The 17,787-nt window shown below is 39.5% G+C and overlaps 1 long non-coding RNA gene across 1 annotated transcript in view; it reads left to right on the top strand.

Annotated features, from left to right (window-relative positions):
* The first annotated feature begins 2,448 nt into the window (after positions 1-2,448).
* The window catches only part of LOC121870488, a 34,900-nt gene continuing 19,561 nt past the window's right edge, over positions 2,449-17,787 (top strand). The window contains exons 1-2 of the long non-coding RNA XR_006089715.1: positions 2,449-2,784; positions 9,124-10,054. This is a non-coding gene — a long non-coding RNA (uncharacterized LOC121870488). The remainder of the gene's footprint in view (positions 2,785-9,123; positions 10,055-17,787) is intronic.

The following is a 17,787-nucleotide window of genomic DNA, read 5'->3' as shown; positions in this document are numbered from 1 at the left end:
CTTCCAAAATGCTGGTTGTCAATCATTCCATAATTTAGTATATATATATTATAATAATAATAATAAACGGTTTATTAATAGAGTTGTAGCCGGTGGCTGTGTGTGTGTGTGTGTGTGTTAATGAATTTGTTGGAGTATTTCCTTGTTCTACAGTATCTTTTGATTTTTTATTTATTCTGGTGAATGAACGTTTATGCTGGAGTGCCTATTCGCAACAACCTCACTCTGTATTGCTAACGCTGATTGGTTATTCACGGAGTAGCTCTGTGTATTTGCATTTGCAATTAGTTTACATGCACAGCCGCCATCAACCAATCATAGCGATGGATTTTGGTCACGTGACCAGCTTCTCGCTGTCGCTGAGGAGTACTGGGTGTCAGTGGACTGTCCAGTTTGCTGCTGGTTTTGATTCGTAGTAGTTGAATGAGGGTGCGCCAAGTCCGTAGATTTGCTAGTGATAGATTTTTTTATTATTATTCGTAGTAGTTGAATGAGGGTGCGCCAAGTCCGTAGACTTGCTAGTGATAGATTAGATGCGCATGGGAGCCACAACGTAGTGTTTGAGCTGATTTAATACGTTTGAAATAAAGTTTATCTACCTGTCTGTCCGTCTTTCCGTGTCTCCGTCTGTCTGTCTGCCTGTCTTGTCGAACACGGCAAATCATGTTTCAGTATAATGGGACCAGCTACAACACTTGAAGCTGAATGCCTTACACGTGTAGCCCTCTACCGTTTGGTCACGTCCTGACACAGATTTTCAGAAACTATGTCGCTCATTAGCGTATCATCTGATGACACTTTTATGACACTGTTTTACTTCAACTGTTTTACCCCAATTTCACTTCCAATCCAAATCAAAACAAGGCGAGGCCATGCTGTATATATGGCCGTGACTGTTAAGTCGGAAGCACGAGTACCGTACTACTGAACACGCTATGAGTGCTGGAAAGGAAGATTTTTAAATGATTGTGAATTTTCACACGCGTCAGAAATTTGGATTAGCTTCTGCTTTTGACCCTTAAAAAATTCAAAGCAAAAATGATTATAGGCGGCAATAATAAAATACAAAAATACAAATTTCATTTTTATTTTATTTCCTTGAAAATTTGTCATTAATGATAATTATACAAGTATCACCATAATACCGAAATCGAAACCTCCGCTTGTCTGTCCAGCCTGAATATAATGTAAATTAAAAAATATCGTAGCCAAAGAAAAAATAAAGGCATTTTTTGATCCTGACAAACATAAATATTAACGTTTCCAAAACACAAAACACATGTCAGTTGTCTAAAATATATGGACTTTAACGAAATACAGTGACATTAATAACGGAAACAAACATGAACAATATCAACTGAAATATGACAGGGCGAAAGGGCAAAACAATAACATTCGGGAGAATTTGAATATTCAAAATGAAAAAAATGGCCTTTGTTAATTTTTTTCACCAGTGTGATGGACAAGGGAGAAGCTGGTTATAGTGTGTCATCTGTAGGGCAAAATTATACCTATGGCTCATGAAGTGTACCATGGAGGAGAGGTGGCAGTGCGACTGGAACATTTCCCTCGACACTCTGAAGTCTCCTGAGGTTTCAACAAGTCTGAAGCCCAGCTCAGTCAGGACCAAAGTACCCAGGTTAACAGTCTCTGACCCTGTTGGGATGACGCGATATTACTGGCCCAGACAGCTGTACTATACTGTGCTATGTTTCCCTGATGCTTGCTGCCCTCCTACGTCACCTACACTGAATGGGGAGATAAATAGGTTGCGTGTGTGTGTGTGTGTGTGTGTGTGTGTGTGTGTGTGTGTGTGTGTGTGTGTGTGTGTGTGTGTGTGTGTGTGTGTGTGTGTGTGTGTGTGTGTGTGTGTGTGTGTGCGTGTGTGTGCGTGTGTGTGCTATAGTAGATATACGTTTTCTTTATCAATTAATTTTAAGTATAATGTTAGCATGTTAACCATATTTATTTATTGCATTAATTACCGCTTTTTACTACACAGTTTAATTCATTTTTTTTAGTATCCTGGAAATTTACTTGACCTGGTGACCCGTGTGATGATAATGAAAATGAACGGAGAGTAGTCACAGGAAATGACTAAACGTCTGGGTCATAACAGTAGAACACATGTTAGTAGGAGTAGACAGGTATTGGGTGACGCTGAATGAAAAGGAGCATCTATGCCTGCCCTTGATTGTTGCTACCCGATATCAAGCAAGGAAAACAAATTGGTATATATATATATATATATATATATATATATATATATATATATATATATATATATATATATATATATATATATATATATATATATATATATATATATATATATACTGTACAGAAAGAGCGAGTGAGTTAGAAGGGTGGGGATGGATGGGGTTGGGGGAGGGATGTGGTAGCCTCGCCGGCCACCACAGGCACTGGCTCAGTTGTGACTCACACACGGTAGTGTTTAGGCGCGTCGCTCCTGGAGCCGAGGGAGCTAGTGAGAGACCTCGTCATCTTGCTGGAGGTGCTCCACCACAGTCCCCAGGACCACCCGCTTGAGGTGCTCCATCACAGTCCCCAGATCCACCTGCTGCAGGTGTTGCACCACAGTCCCCAGGACCACCTGCTGCAGGTGTTGCACCACAGTCCCCAGGATCACCTGCTGCAGGTGCTCCACCACAGTCCCCAGGATCACCTGCTGCAGGTGCTCCACCACAGTCCCCAGGATCACCTGCTGCAGGTGCTCCACCACAGTCCCCAGGATCACCTGGTGGAGGTGCTCCACCACAAAAGGTATCTTGTGTACACTAAATAACATAATCGAGTCGTGTTATTAGAGCGACTGGTGTAGTTGTTTTCTTTTGTATTAGAATTTAAGTTTTGTTCCAGCATCTCAAGGCAGTAATGTGCTGTAAGGCAGTAACGTGTGATATAACAATTCATAGACGTTGCTAAATTATTCATTTTGACGCTCTTGGCTGAGAATTTGGTGGAAAATCAGGAATGACAACTGGAACTTGCCACAAAACAAAAAAGGAAGTGGCTAGTTTAGTATGAAATTCGTATTTTCCTAAGACATGTAAGAGTAGGAATATGTATGTAAATAAATTTTAATTGTAATGAAAGTCGCATTTATAATGTTACATAAGATGTGTATGTAAGCTGCTTTACCTGATGTCGCAGATACTGGTGACAATATTTATAAGTTTGTTGTCGTAGACATAATGTGTTGGAAAGCTGTATTCAAAGCAACTCTGTAAAGTCATAATGACAATGTTATTTGCATGCGTTGTAAATAATAGGTTTGGGGAGGTGGTAGTCGTGTCCATCAAGAGGTTGTTATGTAAACAGTACGAGTAATGCCAGAACTATTTCTGGTAATAATATAGTGGACTCCAGGTGATATATTGTCTTTAGTAGCCAAAACTTTTTTCTTTACACTGAAGAAATATTGAAAATATTTAATTTACAATACCAAAATGATATTAATATACAGGTATATAATATCTTGGACAATGAGATGGTTGGTGTTGAGTTATCACGAATGAGTCTTAAGGAGTGTGCCGTTAATATTTCTGGGTTGACGAGTATGTGCCTTAATGATTCACTCTACTCCGGTGCTTTATAACTTATTAGTGGGATGATCTTCAGCTTATCTCACTATTGATCGTCAGGAGAGAGAGAGGGAGAGAGATCCGCATTTATTATAACTTAAGCGAAGCTCTCCTGGTACATGAACCACCGCTGGCCCGTACCTTAGTGAAGCTCTCCTGGTACATGAACCACCGCTGGCCCGTACCTTAGTGAAGCTCTCCTGGTACATGAACCACCGCTGGCCCGTACCTTAGTGAAGCTCTCCTGGTACATGAACCACCGCTGGCCCGTACCTTAGTGAAGCTCTCCTGGTACATGAACCACCGCTGGCCCGTACCTTAGTGAAGCTCTCCTGGTACATGAACCACCGCTGGCCCGTACCTTAGTGAAGCTCTCCTGGTACATGAACCACCGCTGGCCCGTACCTTAGTGAAGCTCTCCTGGTACATGAAACACCGCTGGCCCGTACCTTAGTGAAGCTCTCCTGGTACATGAGCCACCACTGACTTCTAACCATCTTCAGAGTTAATTATTTTTTATATTTATAAAATGAAACACCCGAGTCGGGGCCTGTGTCCACGTGAGTCTGGGTGACACTTATTAGTTAATGTCTTTATATTCACCTCTTTTATAAGTCTTAATATTCATGAGAAACTCATTCATTATGAGTCAGCGTATAAGGTTACCTCCCGCTTTATGAGTCAACCTTTATGATCATTATTTATGAGTCAACCTTTATGATCACTCATTATTTATGAGTCAACCTTTATGATCACTCATTATTTATGAGTCAACCTTTATGATCACTCACTATTTATGAGTCAACCTTTATGATCACCTCTCTATTTATGAGTCAACCTTTATGATCACTCATTATTTATGAGTCAACCTTTATGATCACTCATTATTTATGAGTCAACCTTTATGATCACTCATTATTTATGAGTCAACCTTTATGATCACCTCATTATTTATGAGTCAACCTTTATGATCACCTCATTATTTATGAGTCAACCTTTATGATCACTCATTACTTATGAGTCAACCTTTATGATCACTCATTATTTATGAGTCAACCTTTATGATCACTCATTATTTATGAGTCAACCTTTATGATCACCTCTCTATTTATGAGTCAACCTTTATGATCACTCATTATTTATGGACCTCTCAGGATCAGGTCATTATAGAAGTTATTATCATTAACTTTATGACCATCAAAATTTTCATCGTGTTAAGAGTGTGGCGTGTGAGTGGCTCAGATCCTGCCAGCCAGAATATTAAGCGGCTTCACAAGGCGGCGAGGCTGACGTCAGGTACTGCGGTTTAGTGCTGCTGTCAGCCCTCGAAATACCCGTGACATGAGGGACAGCTTTAACCGAGCATGTCCCTCAGGGTGTACCGAATACTTCACTGCCTGCTGCAAGTTTTGTGTGAAGAAAGTACCCCGGGGAACAGGAGGGTACACTGGGAAACTGGAGGGTACACTGGGAAACATGTAGGATCCACTGGTAGCATCGAGGGTACACGGGGTAACATGAAGGGTACACGGGAGAACATAGAGAATAAGGAGGAACATGACGGATAATGAGAGAATGAACATCGTTACGGTGAGCCTCATTGGTATGTCGGTGGTCCATCGTGTTGGAAGTTTATCAAATGATGAAGTACAGTACATGGGTAAATATAGGCCTGGGCAGTCCATCACCACGAGTGTCGGTCAATACGCAAGCGAAGAAAACTTTAATCAAATTTTAACTTTATTTTTTTTCATGTTTGTTGATTATTTTGGTTGTGTTTGTAAGATTGTGTTTGTAAGGTTGTGTTTGGTTCTCTGGCTTAGCACGTCAACCTTCGAGGGATGTTGAGGTGTTGTCTGTAGGGTTTTATGTATTGTGTTTGAGACCAGCTTGAAGGGTAACTTTAGGTTCGTAGAATAGAGATAATTTTGACCATCGAGGTGAGAGTCTCTTTAAGGTGGTTGTTGTATATAATTTGGTTGATTATAACTTTTGTGTTTGATCAAAGGCCGATGTAATTTGGTTACCTTTATACACTGTAGTTTACTCTGGTGCGTGTGTGTCCCTCAGGCTTTGTTTTATAAAAGTTTTTCCACCTGCTATTTGACCCTTCATTCTATATCTCTCCGAAATATATATTATTTTACTGAATAAACAGAAGCGTCACAGAGCTTCCATTTATACATTGTCAGTAAATATACATTATTTTACTGGATATACTGGAAGGCCACTGTGCTTCCATTTATGCATTTTCACCGCTGTCATGAACAGTATTGTAAAAAACCAAAACGAACAACAAGTTTAGCTGCTGTACACATGACCAGTTGTGTACAGACCCTCAGTAATTTAAGGCCCACAGTGTACGTTTAGTAATAACATGATATGCCTGGGGATACATATTGGAACTCTACCGATGTGGAAAATATCAATAAGAATATTAACCCCAGAAGGAGGACGTGGATGGCTGACAGATCCTCATCAAAGGTTTCATTATTACCATCTGGCCCCAAAATTACCATATTTATGTTATTTATACCACTGCGATATATTTAATTAACTCACTCGTTTTTTTATATTTTTATAGGTTAATATCAATTCCTCATTACTTGACTTAATAACGGAGTGCAGTATCAAACAGCAGGCACTCCAAGCTCATTAGGATCTACCTGATGCACATAGCTGTATCACATATACTGTATATATTACTAAGAACTCTAAAACGGAAAACAAAACAATTCGCGGTTCGATTTAGCGTCAAGAGAAATTATTTCGACTGTGACGTAGCGGGTGGAAAACGACAGTCACAGCACGGGAGGGGGGAGGGGTGAGGCAGGTCATAGGAGCCGTCATCACACAGCTGCCTGGAACAAAATACGAGACTGGTGGCCATCGATCATTAGTGATGGTAAAGCTTGTCCCATCAGCTTTTACAGGAGCGTGTTATTAAAGTTTGCAAAAAACAGTCGTTGCAGGAGCTAGAGTTAGGTGTCATGCTCATGTGTATGAGGAAAAGGGACACAAACTTAGATAGTGAAGCATAAATGAACAATTATAGCACAGCAGGGGAAGTGTAGCATGCGGCACTTACCGAGCACAGCAGGGGAAGTGTAGCATGTGGCACTTACCGAGCACAGCAGGGAAGTGTAGCATGCGGCACTTACCGAGGCAGAGGAAGTGTATCATGTGGCACTTACCGAGCACAGCAGGAAGTGTGGCACTTACGAGCACAGCAGGGAAGTGTAGCATGCGGCACTTACCGAGCACAGCAGGGGAAGTGTAGCATGCGGCACTTACCGAGCACAGCAGGGGAAGTGTAGCATGCGGCAGTTACCGAGCACAGCAGGGGAAGTGTAGCATGCGGCAGTTACCGAGCACAGCAGGGGAAGTGTAGCATGCGGCACTTACCGAGCACAGCAGGGGAAGTGTAGCATGCGGCAGTTACCGAGCATAGCAGGGGAAGTGTAGCATGCGGCACTTACCGAGCACAGCAAGGGAAGTGTAGCATGCGGCAGTTACAGAGCATAGCAGGAGGAAGGTAGCATGCAGCAGTTACTGCGGCACAGGAGGAGTAGTGTAGCAGTGACCGTGGGACAATAGGAGGAAATTAGCATGTAGACACTTAATATCTTATTTCGCTCAAGCCAGACGATTATATTCAGCTGAGAGGAGAACCCGTACACAAGGGGTCAAATGTGAGTCCCTCTGACAATAGCAGTGACCGTCACAGGGCCAACTAACAAGAGATAATCACCGATTAAAACTTAAAAAGAAACTGACCTTTTTGCTGAATAGGGATAACTTTTTGTTTTTATTGATATAATGTGAGAATTATTTTGCGTGCACCCAAATGGTCCCAGATTACTTTAAGTAGGTTAGGTTAGGTTAGGTTTTTGTGTTAAGCTGTTTATTTATATATATTATGTTGTTCAGGTCCGTTTATGGTTACTCAGAAAAAAAATGCATAGAGGTTATCGCTAATTGGCAATGATCACTATTTAGTGTAACACAAAAAAAAGACAAGGTGGCGACACAGTCTATGTAGCAATTGTGTTCACATAATAATTATGTCAGGATCTCTGTTTACAGTCCGCTCCCTGATATAGACAACTGGCCAGCTGCACTGGCCAGCAGTGTTTTCAACACTTTTCTATAATTTCAATTTAATTATAAACTAAACGATACGAAAAAAACGCTATAAAGAAAAATTAGAGCATCTCTCACTCGATAATGTTCATTACAGTTGTAGCGTAGCTTATGTTACTGTTAATGGGTGTACGGGCATGAGAGCAGCATTACAAACACGTCAGCTTTTTGCTGTCATAGTGACTTTTGTTAACATGAACAACGTGGTAATTACAAAGTTATATTTTTGTTCCGTTTATGTAGATTCACCAATTAGGTGCAGTAAAAGACTTCAAAATGCCGCAGAAACTATAAAGACTTTATTGTATACATTCTTGCAACCATTTCAGAAGAGTCGAGCGTTTTTTAGGTCTGTAACAACTGCTCTTTAAAACTGTACCGATCGACCTATGACATTCGAGTCTTATGATAAGCATTAGTGAATTACTAAGGTTTTCCCAGATGTCTGCACTTTATTCCCCATTAATCGCCTTAAGTAGACGTCGCTCTGTTTTCTTAAGTTGCTAAAGTGACACACAACCATCTTGAATGCCAGGTGGATCAGGGTTGACCTTGATGATCAATAGACCGGTCTTGACGCTTGCTGAAGTAAAGTAAACGTGTAAAGCTGTCAAAATTTACGTTATATTATTGTTTGTATAATAGTAAGTGAGCACAAGTCTAGAGAACTATTTACAGTATACCATGGGAGCTGTCAGGTACGTATAATATTTAAAGTATAAAAGAGGTTAGTTTGTAAGACTGTTCGGTTAGTATAAATATTTCACAATACTGGACCGTACCATTTGCATATTCGGCTAATATTTGGATTCTGACTTTTGCTAATTTGGCGGACAAGTTTGGTTTCATTTTGCTCAATATTTAATGTTTAATGCAATGATGAAAATATGTAAACAACTTGTATAGATGAACGTGTACGAGCTTTTATCTGGTGGCTGGGGCTACCGGACCATCAGACGCCTCACTCTCTCTCTCCCCTGCCCCCAGATGCTGCATTGCTTTTGGACTAGTATGGTCTTTTCCTCTTGAAGTTGTCCAGAAAACTGTTCCTAATTATCACCCCTGCTAGTCAAAGTCTCCTTCCGTATCTTATGTTTTAATTAGAGAGTTTTGTGATGTAACCCCTTTTTCACATTTAACACACCCACTATCTTGTTTTAAAATTAACAATGCTTTAGCTACAGTCTGTCTACCAAGTCCGTCGTAAGCAAACAGTGACGTCATCATAATGGGTGTTGTGGGTAACTTATAACACTCTTAATATACATCTATTGTTTACAGGAAGCTGTGAGGATTGTTTCAGTTATCACAAGGTGTTCAGTTGTGAATAGAAATACTGAAGTTCTGTAGTTCTAATTTTATCTTTTACTTCCAGATGCCGAGCTGCTGAACCTGACATGTCGGCAGATGATGATGACATTCTGAACTTGACATAGTATGTAAGAGCACCTCAGACAGACGAGTGACCTTAGTCACATAAAGGAAAAAAAATATCTAAACAGTCATCTTCAGGGACTCTTCTGAGTACACATGAGAACGACACTTGTCTGAGCTCTACATGAGAGTTCTGTTTGTTCACACAGTATGTTTGCTCAGCATGCCTCTCCCCGGGAGGTAAAGAGTAACAAGCCTTCGAGTTATTTCACACGTCAAAATGTGTTTCAAATACAACTGCTAGAGTGAAGGATGAGGAAAAGAACTATTATTGAAACACCAGCGACTGTGACGTAATGAAATAGTACCTGTCAAGTATCCAGAGCAGGACAAAGATAGTTTGTAATGGTCTACACACGGCTGTCAACCATGCGGAGAACATGCTGATGATGTTCAACCAAAAACAGTGAAACTTTAAAAAAAATCAAAACAATATACTTGAGATATTTATTGAAGGCGAACGAACTGGATATTAGCAGGTAAGGTTCTTGTGACGGTGCAGGAACAAACTAGTTAATGAACTATAGTGATTATGTGTCGGTGTTAACAAGAAGAAGAAGTAAGTAGTATCGTCTTTGTGCTAATTAGTGATCAGTGATGGTTTGTTTACTATCAGAAAATGAAAAAAATGACAAAAAACTATGACAGTGAGGTGATGTGTGATGATGAGAGAGAAAGTGAGCTATAGTGAGTGTTGAGAGCTACTAAGTGTACCTCAGTCTGGTAGTGATAGTGACTGAACCTGAAAAAAAAATGTCGCTACGTGTGTCTTTGTGACTAAAAGTAACATTTGTCACTCCTAACAATGGCCGGGATTTGGACAACTATATTATATTTCATCCTGATGGCGACGACCGTGTGGGCCACTAGAGGTGAGTTTAAACTGGTGTTTCAGTAACAGTAGTTAAGTAAAGTCCATTAGCTGGACTATTTTGGATTCATTTACATAAATTTATCACATTTACAAGCAATTTGTTTTTCATTTCAAGAATTTTGATGAGAAATACTTTTAAATATTGCCACTACGATAATGGGCCGCAAGTCGAGTAATTACTAAAAGAAAAAACACTAACACACTAACACACAGATGAGTTCAGGGAATGTAACAATGTGAACTCGGAAACGTACCAATGAAAACAAATATAACTGATATAATTATTTAGAAAGAACGACTCAAGTGTCAAGAACAGTCATAGATTGGGTTCCGTATTTAATGAAACTGAATAGTCTATTGAATGATTAAAACTAAAATAACTTGCAGCTTACACAAGAACAACAATTTAACTGTCTCACTGGGTTCGGGTTTAAAGTGTGTTGAGGTGGGAAATAGATCGTAGCTACGTAAAAACAAAGAGATAATGACCCATTCCCATCCCTGCCTCACCCTTCTGACCCATGTTATAGGAGAGAGAGAGAGAGAGAGAGGGGGGTAATAAAAGCAAATTAGAATCAGCCGTGAACATCTACAATTGAATTAATAAAAAAAAACCTGCAAAGACGTCAAAAGAACCGATGGATCAGACTCGCAAGTGACCAAAACAATGTGAGGGAGAGAAAGACAGAGATGGAGAAGAGAAAGAGAGAAAGAGATAGGAAGACAGTGAGGTGGAATAACAGACAATGAGAAGGGAGAGGATGAAATATGGAAGGAGAGAGAAAAAAGAGGTAGATGAGAAATAGGAAGGAATAGAAAGAAAGAGGCAGAGGAAAAAGAGATAGAAAAAAGAGTGAGGGGAGATACTGAGCATGGGCAGAGCAGAGGGAAGGACGGAGGGAGAGAGAGACAGGAAGAGATGAGAGGGAGTGGGAGAGGGATTAATTCCTTCACAACGGGGACGCCACTTTTGATATTTTATTTGGCCAACACCAGACTAGTTTACTCAGGAGAGAGAGACCCGTACACAAGTGGTTAAGAGAGAGAAAGAGAGAGAGAGAGTTAGTTAGTTAGTTTCAATATATATATAACGAGTATATATGAGAGAGAAAATTAAATTATAATATTGTAGCTCGATAGTACAGTGATACTCTGTACGTGCCTGTCTGTGCATAATAGCAAATGTCCAGTACATCGTCACTGATGTATCTGACAATATTGAGAAAGATGTAATTTGACATAAAATCAAAAGGCAATAATAGTAAACTTAACATTACAGTCCATTAAGAAAAGTGGAAGGGTAACAGACACACAGCCGTTGAGGATGCTGACGCCAGTGTGACAACCGTTTGGAATGTCTCTAAGGGAAGTATTACCAGAGAAGATATGCCCTAGAAACGCCCCCAGTCATAACGTAGAGAGGTCAGTTCAGATGTCTGTTGTAAAGCCTTATTGTTTGGGTAGCAAGATCAATGTCTTTGCGATCACTGGGGTCAAGGTAGACACAAGAGTTAATAAAACAAGCTATATTACACCAGGCATCACACAGTACAGGAACCAACCACACGAAGCCACTCCCAGGATGATACTGAAGCAAAAGCCGGAGCACTTCATTGGTGCCTTTGACGCTGCTCAGTCTGGCAGTTGTGATGGCTGGCAAATGATTAGCCACTCCAGGGAATTGAAGCAGGAATACTAGGAACTGCGAATGTATGTGTGTGTGTGTGTGTGTGTGAGTGTGGGGGGGGGGCGTGTGTGTGCCTGTGGGTATGTGTAATTAACCTGTACACAACATAGACAACATGAAACCCCTCCTAAAAAAATACTAAGTTCAGGTTTTACTTGGCTCCTGAGGATGATGATCGCGCCAGACAACAAGACATGTGTTGCTCTGTAATGGTTTATACATAAGCTCTGGAGTGGCGCACTTTTCGGTCGGCCAAGGTTTTCTTGTTTTTATCGATACCATCTTACAACACCGTACCTACATGACACCAGAGTTGACAACAGTTGTTTCTGTTACTTTGATCTCCTCCCTACTTTCTCATTGTAGTCACTTCCCTTGTGATAATATTGTAGACGCTGCATAAAGACAAAGTCCTAATACACGAAGAAATAACACACAAGCGTTTATGAATCTCGGAATCAGGCGCCAGGAAAAAATAGTGTTGGCAGGAGCTCGCCTAACTCACTTTTAGTTCTTTGATATGTAAACTAAAAACTGAAATCAAGTTACCTCAAAGTTGGAAGACGCAACAACATTGTCTTACTCCCAATAAAACAATGATGAACCTATAGTACAGTACAATATAAAAAGTTTCCAGACATATTTAAATTAGTAAGTAAATTTTGCTGAATTATTATATAAAACCGGTAAGTAAATATAACAAAAATCGCAAATATAGTTAATGCTTTTGAGAGACTAAATGTGGACAAAATAAGGATTCTGAGAAGCAATTTAATGTTTTCATGGCAATAAGCAGAATGGATGCGTTTCTGTTTGAGGGAGGGGGAGTAAGAGAGACATAAACAAGTAAATTAGTATTCGCAGACTGGTAAGGAATACTGGTGTGGTAACCGGACAAAGAAAATAACAAAAGTTTGCATTAGAGAAAGTTATTGTAACACTACATCGTGGTACAGACTGGCAAATCAAATGTTATGGTATAATACTTGGTGAACTCCGAAGCTTTTGTTGACAGTCTCTTAGTGTGTGACGACAAAAGAGGAGTAGACGAACGAGGGGAAGATTGTTGACTCTTATGAATCTATGAATTTCATACGAAGGGTTGATGACCGGTGGAACTTGGGAATGTCAGCCCAATCTCATTGTTTACATTTCCAGAAGGTATGTACACAAATTTTAAATAAAAGTTTTGTTTAAAAAAGCAAGAACCCGGTTCACGAAAACGTTGATGGTGTCATACTTACATACTGTATGTACTCAGAAAATCCCCAAAACACTAAATACAATTCAGGATTATGAACAAGTTCCCCGTTTGTCTTAATTAGTGTAAACCTTCATGGTATCTGCTACCACAAATGGCTTTGTTAGTGAATATGGGATAAATGGCCCGTAGGCAAATGCTATCACTGACAAATTACATTGTAACATTTGTGCTCAAAAAAACTCTGTTAATTTGATCGTCTCAGGAGACGTTTCACTGTCAACTTAGAGAGCTCTGGTTGGACAAAGCCGTGACATCAGCCAGCATATGTTTAGATTTTGAATCTCGGGTCAAATTTGTTTCAGAGGTCAATCAGGATTCAGATTTTCTGCTTCTGGCCTTTTGTTTTTCTTTTAATTAATTTAGCGTTAAGTCCAGTAACAAAAGGTCCCCTTTATTTAACAATAAGTGGCTTGTCTTCTGCCTGGAACAGTACCAGTGACACCATCATGGACAACTGAAATGTTGGATTACTAAGACATTACCATACTTGTTGCACGCGTTGAGGAACCATCAAAAGTGTTTTACCAGGAATTTCAAATTGTCTATTCGCAGTGCTGGATGGAACAATTGTCAATATTTTGTAAAACTGGCACAGTGGCAAGACTGTTGAGGTTAGTAAGGACATCACCCAAATTTTGTCTTCCAGCGGCGAAGAGTGTATGTACCCCATTCTAACTTCATCCAAGGAACAAGGAATAAAATAAATTAAGAATAACTACAGAAAGGTTCTGCAGATTGTCATCAAGAGTCAGTGTTTGAAATAATGCTCGTGCTGTCTGGAGCCTGGACACATTAATTCAAGGAGTGTTGATTAAACATAATTATCCACTTTTTCCAACATTTTATTCAACACATTCAGCAACGATTCCAGGCAAAATTCCTGCGAATGAAAACACAAAATTCGGCACCTGGACCAAAAATACCCTCCTATAGCATTCCAATAATTGTCACTTGTCAGTCGCGTCCAGTTGTGACTCAGCCCAGCTGAGACGAGAGTTGAGACAAAGTTACAGACAGTCGAGGAACAACATGAATGATGAACATATTCGTGAAGGTAATCTGGAAGGTGTTGATGATGCCCCAAATAACTGGTATCATGTAATTAACGAATCCATAAATAACAGTATCTTCACCGCCCGCCACAGAACCCTCTCACACCCTAAATATAGACCCGGTCCTGGGAGTTATCACTACCCAGTTAAAGGCCAAAATAAACTTTACTGCCAAAAAATGCTTGGAATTAGGAACTTTACCAGAGGTACCGAAGTCTTTAATACCATACTGGAGAATTAGAAAACCACCAACAGAGAGAGACGAGAGAACTTGGAAGGAAAATTATAACTCTGGCTCCACAACACAGCAGGGTACACACACCACCACAACACAGTAGGGTACACACACCACCACAACACAGCAGGGTACACACACCACCACAACACAGCAGGGTACACACACCACCACAACACAGCAGGGTACACACACCACCACAACACAGCAGGGTACACACACCACCACAACACAGCAGGGTACACACACACCACCATACCACCTTACCGGACATTCAAGGTGAGGCTCCCCATCCACACACCGTAATAGCTCAGCAGTTAGGTTTAGATTTATTATGGCGAACCGCCCACCACCTGTTAAATTCTCTCCCTCTCTTTCCCTTCCTCCTCCTCTTTCCTTTCACTATTCCAGACCTTATTATTTCACCCTCACTGACTCAGTCTTAAAGATACCCCATTACTGAAGTCCTCTTGATATATAGTGGAAAATTTACCTCTCTGTTTTCCCTTCCCGGAGAGCCTTTACATGTAGAATAATATTTCACTAAGTTTATATTTAGTTCATACACGCAAGTGTAAAGAAATGTATCCTGAGCATCAAAGCTGTGTAACATAAATGTGAGATATATTTTGCACAGTATAATACAGGAAGAATGTGGATAAGGCTTGATGTGGTTGATACACAGCGAGCTGTTATGAGAGGCTGAGTGACGCTAATAGAGTGAGGGGCGAGTGTAGACTGTGGCACCCCGGAGTGTATATTGTGTACAGCAGCCCTGAAGTCTATATATGTCGTGCAATATATATGGCTAGATGTCATAGTCAATATTAAATTGCAATGGAATCTCTTTCTAAACAGATTTGTTTTTAGTTATTTATATAACATCATGAAGTTATTACATTTACTGTAATTTTAGTTCGATTTCACATACGACATCCTTCACTCTATTATCTCACCTTTACTAAAAATCAGTTTCTGTTTAAGTAAATCCGGTCAGATGAGGTGAGGTTAATACTGTGAGATTTACTTTATGATATATATATATATATATATATATATATATATATATATATATATATATATATATATATATATATATATATATATAAAGTTTATCTACATAATTCCTCATACTGTATATAAAAAACAGTTCGTACTTGCGAAAAGAGCAATTATCACTGAAACATATAACACACACAGAAGGGTATAAGACCAGTTCCCTGCCATCAATGTAAAAAGAACTTGACCCACACCCTATGTCACTAGAGGCTTCACACTATATCGCTCCTCACACTATAACTTTTTTTTTGCGGAGATTAGTTCACCCGGGCACAAGTCACCGACCCACATCGGGGTCTGGGGGGCGAAAATGTAGTAGTAGTAGTAGTAATAGTAATAATAATAATAATAATAATAATAATACTAATACTAATACTAATACTAATACTAATACTACTACTACTACTACTACTACTAATAATAATAATAATAATAATAATTCAAATAAGTAAAATTTATAATAAATTGTGTGTAAATGAGGCAGAAAGTCAGATCAGCAACCTGGGACTTGGTCACAATTTTCGTGATGCCATATGGAAGCAGGGTCTACCATAGACAACACATTATATCATGCTTCCAATATCTTCCCAGGCGGTAGTACCTCCCTGTTAGTACGAGTACACTACTGACACACACACACACACTCACGTACGTACTAAGTAAAATATGATACAAAACACAACTATATAAATTTATGTCAACCTTTTAAAGGAAAATGGTAGGTATATATTGGGCTTAGAAAACTTCTCATTTTGGTTTCCTTTCGGGATCATAGCATGAGTTTGTAGATGGGATGAGGCTAATTGTTTAGTCTATTAGAATAGAGAATTGTGTTTCTATGAGGGGGCAATCTCTGGCTTCCTATCAACTGTAAACCTTTAATGTGTCTGGGGAGATACACGTCTTCCCCCAAACCAAGTAATTTGTTCTGCAGATTAGGGTCATCTTAAAGGTTCACGGTTGACATGACGCTAGTGAGTTTTTCCCTCACAGGGCTCACTACTAGCGTCTCCTGTGCACACATTGCCTCCAAACACAGTATCGAGCCACCTTTGAACCCCCGGAACGATGCCTTAATACCTGTCAGTTTACTAGAAGGGAAAAACCTCCACGATTAACTACCATTATTCTCCTCATTATATAAAGATGAACTGTCAAACTATGCAGATGGAATTGCCACTAGTGATTGCCTTTGATCCATTATTTTGAACAATTTTAGAAAACTGGAATGTTTCATTTTTTATACGCGCAATTTGTTATACAAGTATAAAATATGTGCTTACGTTAAACTAAGTGAAAAACACACGAGTAATACTGTGGGGGCGAGTTTTGTTGTGTAGTGAGAGGCGGTGGTCGTAAATATTGAGTTCTGTTTGTTATAATATTAGTTTTAAAATGGATTGCACAAATCACTGCATTTTTATAACACACGTTAATAGAAGCAATTAAAGATTCTTGCCAATATTAACTCAATATTCCAATTGGTATTTCGGCTGCTGTTGTTTCAGTATCACCATAAATATCAGGTAATGAGACAGAAAATTAGAAATCAACATTAATCACCACAGCTGCAGTAAAACATGTTTACTGCTCTGCCACCTGCAGGACTGTAGAGGTGTTCCGACCCGAGGCGCCCCTCACCACTCCTACTCTCTACCTCACTTTTTGTCCGCCTGATTTACACCTATTCGAAAAACAAGTAAATCTAAAAGCCATATATTATATGAATATCTGAGTTCACTAAATGTCCCTTAATAAGACGAAATTTGCCTAATTCGTATTGCTGTATTTAAAATATTGGCCTTGAATTGCTAGTGACTTTGTGGTTTTCGCTGTTTCCTTTATTGTGATTCAACACATTACCAGCTCTATCAAAAATTTTAACATTGATTTTAATAGTCTTTATTGTAGGTACCAAATATATTTTTCAAATTGGGCTGAACGTATCCATTTGATTTGGAGGCTCAGATACTGATATTGAAACAGCTTATTTATCCAGAAAAATACAGATACAGAGTGTGCCTGAACTCTTTTGAAGGCACCTGATATACTGTATACTGTACAATCAGCATAAAATTATTCTGCACCCCTGGGTGCGATGGTTCTCGCTGGGAGACTGACGCCATGTATTGGTAAGGTTGGTACCTCTGATTGTGTGTTTCATTGTAAAATGAATGTGCTTTTATTCCTTTTATAATGTGTAGTAACCACAGAGAAGTTACCAGGAATACATATAAAACCCATAGCACTAAAACCAGATAATGTCATAGCATTATATACTATACTATACAGTAGTACTACGTTTAATCACCCACATACGGTAGGAATGGCAGGCACTCTAGAAACTGAGGTGCTGTACTGTATAGGAATTTCGCATACTACGAGATACAACGAAATTGTGTAAATACTCATGATTATAACCACTATCTGAGAA

Source organism: Homarus americanus, unplaced genomic scaffold, assembly GCF_018991925.1.
Source record: "Homarus americanus isolate GMGI-L3 unplaced genomic scaffold, GMGI_Hamer_2.0 scaffold6922, whole genome shotgun sequence".
NCBI lineage: Eukaryota > Metazoa > Arthropoda > Malacostraca > Decapoda > Nephropidae > Homarus > Homarus americanus.
Note: the sequence above shows the minus strand (reverse complement) of the source record. Positions and strands in the feature narration are given on the sequence as shown.